We start from the raw sequence: 8,719 nt of genomic DNA on the forward strand, positions 1-8,719 counted from the left end.
GGAGTGTGGATTTGATGCCTGGTCAGGGAACTGAAGTCCCCATATGCTGTGCAGCATGGCCAAAAATTAAAAAAAAAAAATAATAATTAAAAAAATTCTTATTTTTAATTGCACTTAGAAAACTGCTATGCAATTTTGAGTAATAGTGAAGAATGAGAGACAGAAGGCAAAGGCTATGAGTGACTTTCCCAAACAGATACAAAAGAGATACTATTTTGTTTACATTAGGTGAAATGAGGCATAAACTACCTTGTTTTTTATGTTATTTTGGGGGATTGTTTTTATCATTTTTCATGTATTATGAACATTCCTCCAGTCAATAGTTATGCACCTACATTACAATTTTTAATTGCCCTTCTTATTCATGGTACAAATATTACACTTTATAGTCACATGTTTCCAAATAATTAATTTGCTACTTCCAAGTGGATAGGGAAAAAAATTAACCCTGATACTCACATTGATATTAATATTAGCAATCTTTTAAAAATTTGGCAACATAAGTTATAGAAAATCTGCCTTTATCAGTTTAAGCAGAAACATGTTCATATTACTGTGTGACAAAGTGTGAGAAATAATAAATATGTTAAGAACCAAATCAGAATCTCTCCCCAAAAACATAAATACCAAAACTCAAGGATCACATTTAAGAAAGTGAAATGTCAGGTGAGTTGATAGATGTTTACACATGATTCTGATATTCTAATGGCAGAGATTCAGGATGAGGGAGACAGAGCTTAGCAGCAGCACATCTGAAACAAGACATAAGAGATTCAGCCATTAACAAGTTTCAGAGGAATTGTTAGAAGTAAGAAGCCATCAAAAAATAAACTGTGATCTTGGATTCTATTGCTATCCATATATTAAGTAGAATATTTGGCGCTGGCCAGATACATCTGTAGAAACACTTTTCATTTTTTATATAGCACTTGAAATGAGATAGAAACAAATTGAGTTTGTTTCAGAGAACAGAAATTAGATAATCAAGAGAGTTAAGGGAGACTCTAAACCTTATTATGTAAGATCAGTGGAGGAAAATTAGGATATTTTGCTTGGAGTAGAGAAGATTCAGAAAGAATAAGACAGCTGCTTGTAAATATTTGAAGTATTGCCATGAGGTTGTATGGCCCCAAGAATGCGAATTAGGACCAATTTTTGGTTGCTGCAGGGACAGGATTTCAGCATGAAACAAGGAAGAGCTAACAGATAGAGCTGTTTACACATGAAGCAAGCTCTCTCTGGAGGCATTATGTGGCCTGTCACTGAAACAGTTCAGATGTAAGCAGGGGACAGTCACTTTGAGGGGGAATTACAAGGGAGATTCAAGCATAAAAGTGCAGCTGAATGAGATGATGGTTAATATCTCATTCCAATCCAAAAATACTGTGTTGCTATTTCTTAGAGGTTTATTTGATTGTAATCTCAGCGTGAATTAAAATGGAAGGGTTTTTTTTTTTAATTTGTTTATTGTTTTGTTTTCTCTCTCAAAACTAAGATCTTAGGTTTAAGGGAGGAGGAAAAAGGGTGTAAGAGTTTCACTGTGCTTTGTTTAAATCAGATCACAATGGTGAGGTGAACTTGATGTAGAAGATAGATTGGGAGCAAAATGGAGGGAACCACTAGGGAAGAATGAATAGATATTAAGAATGAGAGAGTTCATATCACATATGAAAGTTCTCATGTGAAGTGTGTTTGATTCATTTGTGATGACTATCAACATTTCAGGAAAGCAGATTAAACTCAATATAATCACATAAAAACCAATGATATATTTTATAAAATATTGCCCTACAAAGAAGCATACTCAATGTTTATATAGCCTTAATTTTTAAAATCAGAATAAATAGATTTTAATTCCTGCTTATCTTCTACCTAGCTATATGATGTGGAATACTTCTGTTGCCCTCTCCTGGCCTCAATTTCTTCACATATAATGGGAAGTCATTTAAAATAAGTGACAGCTAATTTTCCTCCTACTTCAGAAATGCTAACACTCCATGCACAGGTGCAAGTCCGTTTTGGGTAACTCATTCTCTTAAGACCTATTTCCATCTTTCCTTTATCATGTCCAATTCCAATGATGATTATCATCCTGTTTCAAATCCTTACTGTGATCGCCTCTTCAGAAGTCCAGTGAATTTTATATCATCTGGATTTGGAGACCTTTAAATCCCATTAGTCAATCTAGCAGAACTGTTTTGAAACTTGAAAGTGACTGTTGCTCATTTGTAGTGTCCTTGGGGATCTTTATGTGAAAGACATTCAGGGAAGGTAAAATATTTTCACAACATGGCTCAAATGCAATTAATGAATGTTGAAACACCTACACAAAGCCCCCTTGGAAACTGAAATAAAATTCATGATTTTGACATGCTGTGACCTTTGGATAGGATGTTTTCAATGCTACCTTTTATCCCAGCTGGAGGGAGAGAATGAAGGAAGGAAACTGACTCTAAATACTACCTGAGTCAAGAATGCTACTGCAAGAAATCTATGAGCCCATAGTTGATAACTCCTTGATATTACCGACAGAGATAGAGAAAATACATACTCAATAAGTGTTGTTGATTGATTCTGTATTTATTTTATTTTGAAGAACAATTTAAAATACCTCATTCTGCATCTTTGTTGCCCAGACTCCCAGCATAGATTGTACACTGATGTCTGATGCAAAAGGCACTGGTAAAGTTTCATTGATGTATATTAGTGGATTGTGACAAGTGACAATCTGAGTAAAAAAATCAATTTCTGTAGGTCTTAGTTCCATCATCTATGAACAGAGAAAGCAGTGTTACATGAATCAAAAGTTACTTTCTGTATTTGAACTTCTTTTACATGCTGTTGGTGGGATTATACTTTAAGGTTAACTAAGACATATGTATTTTATCATCAGCTGTTTTGCTACTCAACCTTGCTGTTTCAGAAGCTCACAGTCAATTGTGTTTCAGAAAGTTAGCAATGCAGTTGTGGAGACAGATGTACCAGCTTTGAGACTTCCATGTGTGTATACCAGGTCACTTCAGTCATGTCTGACTCTTTATGACCCTATGGACTGTAGCCCGCTAGGCTCCTCTGTTCACGTGATTCTCCAGGCAAGAATACTGGAGTGGATTGCCATGCCCTCCTCCAGGGGATCGTCCCAATCCAGAGACTGAACCCACATCTCTTATGTGTCGTGCATTGGCAGGCAGTTTCTTTACCACTAGTGCCACCCAGGAAGCCCCTTGAGTGTTGCATATATGTCATCATTTCAGAATTAAAGATGTCTTTTTCACTTTTTTTCTTTTTTTTTATCAGAAGGAAGGGATGAAATTTTGCAAATGTTTGAAAATTCAGTTTAGATCTCCGAATCTTACATTTTTCTAAGAAAACCAATAAATTATTTGGTGAAATGAATATAAGCAATAACACCTTTCACTTCTTTGTAGAAAAATATAAATTTGAAGAACATTTTTTTCATAATCTTTTGGAAGGAAGAAAAACTTTTGCAACAGCACAGTTCAGTTCAGTTCAGTCGCTCAATCGTGTCCGACTCTTTGCGACCCCATGAATTGCAGCACCCCAGGCCTCCCTATCCATCACCAACTCCCAGAGTCCACCCAAACCCATGTCCATTGAGTCGGTGATGCCATCCAACCATCCCATCCTCTGTCGTCCCCTTCTCCTCCTGCCCTCAATCATTCCCAGCATCAGGGTCTTTTCCAATGAGTCAACTCTTCACATCAGGTGGTCAAAGTATTGGAGTTTCAGCTTCAACATCAGTCCTTCCAATGAACACCCAGAACTGATCTCCTTTAGGATGGACTGGTTGGATCTCCTTGAAGTCCAAGGGACTCTCAAGAGTATTCTCCAACACCACAGTTCAAAAGCATCAATTCTTCGGTGCTCAGCTTTCTTTATAGTCCAGCTCTCACATTCATACATGACCACTGGAAAATCCATAGCCTTGACTAGATGGATCTTTGCTAGCAAAGTAATGTCTCTGCTTTTTAATATGCTGTCTAGGTTGGTCATAAAGTAGGCAAAATGCAGCTTTAATAAAATGTAAAAATAACATACCTTTTACTTGTAACATTAAGTGCTAATCTTAACAGAGTTTCTGTGGGAAAGTTGGCAAAACCAAAGACACGTCCTTGATTGGAATTTTTAAGACTGTTACGTTCTTTTCCTTGAAGTCTGCAAAGATAATGAGAAGCTATACCGGGATAACAAGGAATCACAAGAAATTTAATTATGCTGAATGCATCTAAGTCACTTCAGTCATGTGCAACTTCGTGTGATCCTGTGGACTGTAGCCCGCCAGGCTCCTCTGTCTATGGGATTCTCTAGGCAAGAATATTGGAGTGGGTTGCCATGCCCTCCTCCAGAAGATCTTCCCAACCCAGGAATTTGAACCCGTATCTCTTATGTCTCCTGCATTGTCAGGTGGGTTCTTTACCACTAGCACCACCTGGGAAGCCCTTAACTTGGCTATACAAGGGTATTTTAGAAGGGTAAGCATATTTTTATAGTACTTTCAGATGGATTAGTAGTGGAAAAACTACAGCTCTGTGCAGATTCTGTGTGTCCAGTTTTCTCATCTGTGAAGTGTGTTTAATAGCTTATATATTATTAGATTTTTGTGACACTTAAAATAAGTACTACTAATTCTAAACATGGTGTAATGTTGTAATATATAAGGAAAATCATTATTTTATAAGAAAAGTTTTAAATAGGTAAATGTACAAAATATCATATGTATAATAGTTATGGACATGATCTTAATATTTTTCTGGGTTAGGATATGAGGAAGAATCTGAATCTATGCTAAACTTATTAAATTTTAGAATGTATAATGAAAAGATATGAAAACTTGAAATCTCTAATCAGTCTAGAAGAGTAGAAACATATTAACTGTAGGAGTCAGGAGATGGAAGAGTTTGATAGGGGACAATGAGTCGGTTGATGTGTAAGTCTGTGTTTCCACTGGGATAAGACAGAAACAATTCAGCTGATTGTTTCTGCAGAACCAGGTAGGGGCCAGAATCCATGATACTGTCTCAATTTTTGTTTGCCAAATAAACTTGAAAGGGAAGGTAGTGCTGAATTTTTTTTAAAAAGAGCTTGTATTTTGATATTTATAATTCTCCATTTAAAACATGTCTTTGATGAAATAGAGTCCAACTGAGGGATCCATATTTCTTTTTGCTTTGTTATTCAATGCAAATGGTGTGAAATGATGGTAATACTTGAAACACCAAAATTAAAAAAAAAGTTGTTAAAATTGATTTATCATTTCAGGAGGAATCAGGTTTGACTTTGAGAGAAGTTGAAAGCATGATCTCTGTAGAGGAAGTCAATAGCCTTCTTTTATAACCTTTTCCAGAATTGACTCAACCTCCTGCCATTTCAAATTCTATTTTGTTATAGAGGCTCAAGTATAGACACTAAAGAGATTAATTATTCCCCAGTAATTAAATTTTCCTCTTTGTGTATGCTGTTTCTCTGTTGGAGGTCTGTCTCTTCAGTGAGTCACTTAATCTTGTTACCTGGAAATTCGACTTGATTTTTCACTCTTCCCCAGATCCAGTAAAATGTCAAATATTTCAGATTCTACCTCTGAAGTGTTTCTTACAGAATTATCTCTCTGTCATCATTACTGCTACTCCTTTAATACAGACTTTAATCATTATTCACCTTGACTATGGCAACAACTTCTAACATAACTTCATATCCTGTCTCCTTCAAATTAATGCACCGTTTATTCTACAATCAAAGCAATCTTTCTAAAATACAAATATTAACTTATCATTTCCATGCTTGAAACATGTATTTGTGTACAAAATTTCTTCAGAATAAAACAGGCATTTTTAAATGTCATACAAAACTCTGTATGATCTTTCTCCTGCCTTATCTCAATATTCCTTGCTGTAAGTATAATTCTTCATCAATATTGATTGTAGTTTCCAGCATATACCATGCTGATTCAATATTCTGTTCATCTAAAATATAATTCTAAGACTCAAAATTGATTGTATAAACAAATGAGATTTCATGGTGGGTCAACTTAAGTCCTATGAAAAATAACCAGACAAAGTATTTCTTATTCCATTTCCTTTCCTTCATCCAATGCAAGTGTAGTTTTCTGCTTTACTTGGTAATCGGAGATCTGGTGAAGCAAAAGATGAGAAAATAAAAGAATAGAGAATTCAAAAGTCCTAAAATGTTTGTAATGTTGAGAACTAAAATTTCTAAAACACTAACACTGAGATTTGTAATAATGGTTGGTTAGGAAGAAGTAAATTAAAAAGTATAAGCAGTCGTAAAGTTATAGGAGAGGCACGTCATATTGGATAGTTCAACAGTAGTTCAACTTGTGGACCATGGAGGTAGAAAGCTGTGGGTTATATCTTTGCATTGCTAAGGCATTTGGCTTGAGTAATTAATTAACTCCTCTATGCCTTTGTCTTCTTAATTGTAAACTAAGATTTTTAAGAGCTAGTTAAAAAAGCTAGATTTTCTTATTCTCAATTGTCTTCAGTTCACTGTTTATGTTTGGCAGCCTGAAGTGTTATTCCCACTACATTAAGCGACTAATTTGTCTTTTAGATCTTAACTTCCTCAGGGAAGTTATCATTGACCCTCCAGAATTTTTTAGTCTACTTATGGGCATACCTAATCCTCTAATTTTACTTACTATAGTTTTGCTCTATTGATATACAATAATTATGTAGTCAACATTATTTAAATATTTTTCCCAGTAAATCTCAAGGTCCACGAAGCTAAGGATCATATTTCTCATGGCCATCACTGTATCTTCAGTTTCTTACACAGTGATGAACATGAGGTTGCTGCTGCTGCTGCTAAGTCGCTTCAGTCATGTCCGACTCTGTGCGACCCCATAGACGGCAGCCCGTCAGGCTCCGCAGTCCTTGGGATTCTCCAGGCAAGAATACTGGAGTGGATTGCCATTTCCTTCTCCAGTGCATGAAAGGGAAAAGTGAAAGTGAAGTCGCTCAGTCGTGTCCGACTCTTAGCGACCCCATGAACTGTAGCCTACCAGGCTCCTCTGTCCATGGGATTTTCCAGGCAAGAGTACTGGAGTGGGGTGCCATTGTCTTCTCCGGAACATGAGGTAGCTACTTAATAAATATTTTTTAAACAAATGAGTAAGCTCAAGGAGCAATGGATGATTTATTGGATGTAACTGTCAATCTAGATGGTACTAAAATCAAGAACATCTTTTGATATTGTAAATGTTAATAAAGATGAAAGTGTCAGTCTTCCCTGGGATAAAAGTAACAACTCATAGCTGCTGCTGCTGCTGCTGCTAAGTCGCTTCAGTCGTGTACAACTCTGTGCGACCCCATAGACGGCAGCCCACCAGGCTCCCCCGTCCCTGGGATTCTCCAGGCAAGAACACAGGAGTGGGTTGCCATTTCCTTCTCCAGTGCATGAAAGGGAAAAGTGAAAGTGAAGTCTCTCAGTCGTGTCTGACTCTTAGCGACCCCATGGACTGCAGCCTGCCAGGCTCCTCCGTCCATGGGATTTTCCAGGCAAAAGAGTACTGGAGCGGGGTGCCATTGCCTTCTCCGAACAACTCATAGAGGGCAAAGGAAATGGGATGAGGGGAGAAAAGCATTACTATTTGATTGCATACATGTAAATATTTTTTCTTTCACTCTCTTCTTAATGGCGAATAAATATAACTTCATACTGCTTCCTCTCCTGCCTCCCTGAATAACTGTTATAATGAGTGATATGATTGTTTGGGCCTGATACGGAATTCCTGATTGCTTTATGCAAAAGATAGCCACGGGAGTAGGTTGAAAACTTACTATGAAATTTGATATGCATTAATGCATAATGAAGAGGAGAAATTCTGAAATGAGATATAGAAGAAGAAAATCAGTATGGGACAATGTTCTAGGATGTTTGATAATGAGAGGGCAATGAATAACGCTACTCAAGGGAGAGCTATTATTTCCTGGATTGCAGCAGTCAAATTCACAGTAGGAGAGGGAAGCCTATAAGAAGCAAAAATTTATTTATTTTGTTAACATCTGAGTCCTTTCATAGTGAAGTGAGGATAAACTCAGACAATGATTCTTACAAGTTCTGTCTCCAAAAACAATGTTGCAATATCATGGCCTCTATCCTACAGTACATTTCAAAGATGGTTTTTATTTTTCAAATATCTTAAAATATGAGCTGAAACTCATTGCAGTCTTGAAACGGAATTGAACTTCCATACTGACACGTCATTGATTTAAAAGAAGGCTCTGATTTCTGTAGGACAGGTGCACTTTTTAATTTTAATGAGCAGACAAAAGTGAATTAGAAGTGTGAAGAATGCAGGCAAGTTGAAAAGCTGCAAGTGTCAGTTTAAATGCAAACTACAGTATCGAGAGCTGACTCTGACAGTGGAAACTGAAATTACGGTGACACTTTGAGAAGCTAAGGAGAGCTCTATGAAACTGTGACAAAGGAGTGTTTGACTTTAGAGAAAGATGCTGTTAAATTCTCTCTGGGAGCTGAACAAAAGATTTCCCCAAGAAGACAACTTCTCCAAGCAGTAGGGCAGCCAGAGTTAAGCCCCATGTACAGAAAGTTTATGGCTGAAGAGTTATTGGAGACAGAGGAGGATCCAAACCCAAGCACATGGTCACAAAGGGAACATGTTTCTTCTCAAATCCTGTTGGAAATGTTTGGACCCTGAACCAGGTAAAGAATTCAGCAG

The sequence above is a fragment of the Giraffa tippelskirchi genome, chromosome 3, assembly GCF_054371585.1.
Source record: "Giraffa tippelskirchi isolate mGirTip1 chromosome 3, T2T-mGirTip1v1.2.pri, whole genome shotgun sequence".
Lineage (NCBI taxonomy): Eukaryota > Metazoa > Chordata > Mammalia > Artiodactyla > Giraffidae > Giraffa > Giraffa tippelskirchi.